The 1,499-nt window shown below is 45.1% G+C and overlaps 1 long non-coding RNA gene across 1 annotated transcript; it reads left to right on the top strand.

Annotated features, from left to right (window-relative positions):
* The first annotated feature begins 377 nt into the window (after window positions 1–377).
* Window positions 378–1,239, top strand: LOC121640716. Its single transcript, XR_006010557.1, has 4 exons — window positions 378–505; window positions 583–645; window positions 722–780; window positions 991–1,239. It is a non-coding gene; the product is annotated as an uncharacterized LOC121640716 (long non-coding RNA).
* The last annotated feature ends 260 nt before the right edge of the window (window positions 1,240–1,499 follow it).

The following is a 1,499-nucleotide window of genomic DNA, read 5'->3' as shown; positions in this document are numbered from 1 at the left end:
CTTGGATTGTCCACAGGCCACGTCCATAAGTTTGTGGAGGAGTGCTTCTTTTTTCTTCAGCTCAGCTTTGAGACGCCGATTGTCCTCCTCAAGGTCAGTAATAATACCAGCAGCTTTTTTAAGAAGTTCTGTATCATTGGTACTGTTATTTGTAGCATTTACTTTGCATGATGTGCTGAGACCAAGTGACACGTCTGAGCTGGGTGACGCCATTTTGACTTGTGTAAAGACAAGTTAGCAACGTAAATGTTAGCAGTTTTATAGCCGATTTCGCGGATGTAGATGGGCTATAAGTGTTAAAAATGATTAATGCTAGATGTAACTGGGCGGAACGAATGTAACCAGAAGGAGCTGGAAGGAACGGGCGGCGTACTTCCGGGTTGGCGAACTGCGCACACACCGGCTTTGTGATTGATGTCTGCTATAAAAGACAGCTAGGACGCCACGGTAGTAGGTTCGTGTGCATAGTCGTCCGTATCCGGTTGCGTCGTGCACCCCTGGCTCGGTAGGTAAACGATTTAAGGTTGTTATAGTTTGTGTACAAAACAGCATGCTGAATTGCCTTCTCCCCTGCCGGTGTAGGTACCATTTCAGGGTCCAGGTAACTCATTGCCACACGAGTGGAACACCCTACAAGGATAGAAGGTATGGCGTCTTAGGCGTGTGTTTTATTGTGTTTTATTATTGTGAATAATGGTTCCTTTTCTTGTGTTTTATAAAGACGGGTGTATCACAGGAGGGTTTGGGGTCATTTTCTGCCTCCTGTCTCTTGCTGAAAAGGTAACCGTGCGCGTGGCAAACTTTGTGTGGCACCTAGAGCTTTTATTAATTATTTGACTTTGTTTGTTTATAGGTGCCAACATCCATGCATTGCCGTTTTGTTCCGGGTGTTTTATTATCTTTTTTTAGAGCTATTTTTATTGATTAATTGCTGTTTCTTTTACTTTCTTTCTTTTTACTAATACATGTCCGTTGTTGTGTTCCCCTCAGGATACTGAGTTTAGCAGCTACCAGCGGTTGGCGTGAAGGCCCCACAGTGGCGACAGCAGACAGGATTGGGTGTGGTGTGGGGTGGCCCATCACCGCTTCGTTTGTATTGGTTTTACCTTTTATTAATTATGCATAGTGGAACATAGGTTGCTGTGGCTTTTCTTAAGATTAATTTATTGATTTGATTGCATGTTGTTTTTTAACGAAGCAGCTTGGGCCCGCTCGGTAGTCCCCCTCCACCCTGATAGCCCTGCCTGACGATTGCCGTTGCCAGTGGAGTGGCGCCTCCCCCTCGCCACTGTGGATCAGGGTTGTACCGTGTTTTTATGTGTTTCTTTTGTAATAAACATTGTGATCCTGAGGGGACCAGTTGCCTCAGCCCATCCTTTACTAAACAGGATTCCATATTAGCGTGATTTAAGTGCTTAGCTGAGGTAATTTGTCTAAGAGAGAGAGAGCCATTGTTCTCCCGGTCTGTTGGACCTTTTAGGGCACGGTCACATATAGGT

The sequence above is a fragment of the Melanotaenia boesemani genome, chromosome 5 (genome assembly GCF_017639745.1).
Source record: "Melanotaenia boesemani isolate fMelBoe1 chromosome 5, fMelBoe1.pri, whole genome shotgun sequence".
Taxonomy (NCBI): domain Eukaryota; kingdom Metazoa; phylum Chordata; class Actinopteri; order Atheriniformes; family Melanotaeniidae; genus Melanotaenia; species Melanotaenia boesemani.
This window is presented reverse-complemented; position numbering and strand designations above follow the sequence as displayed.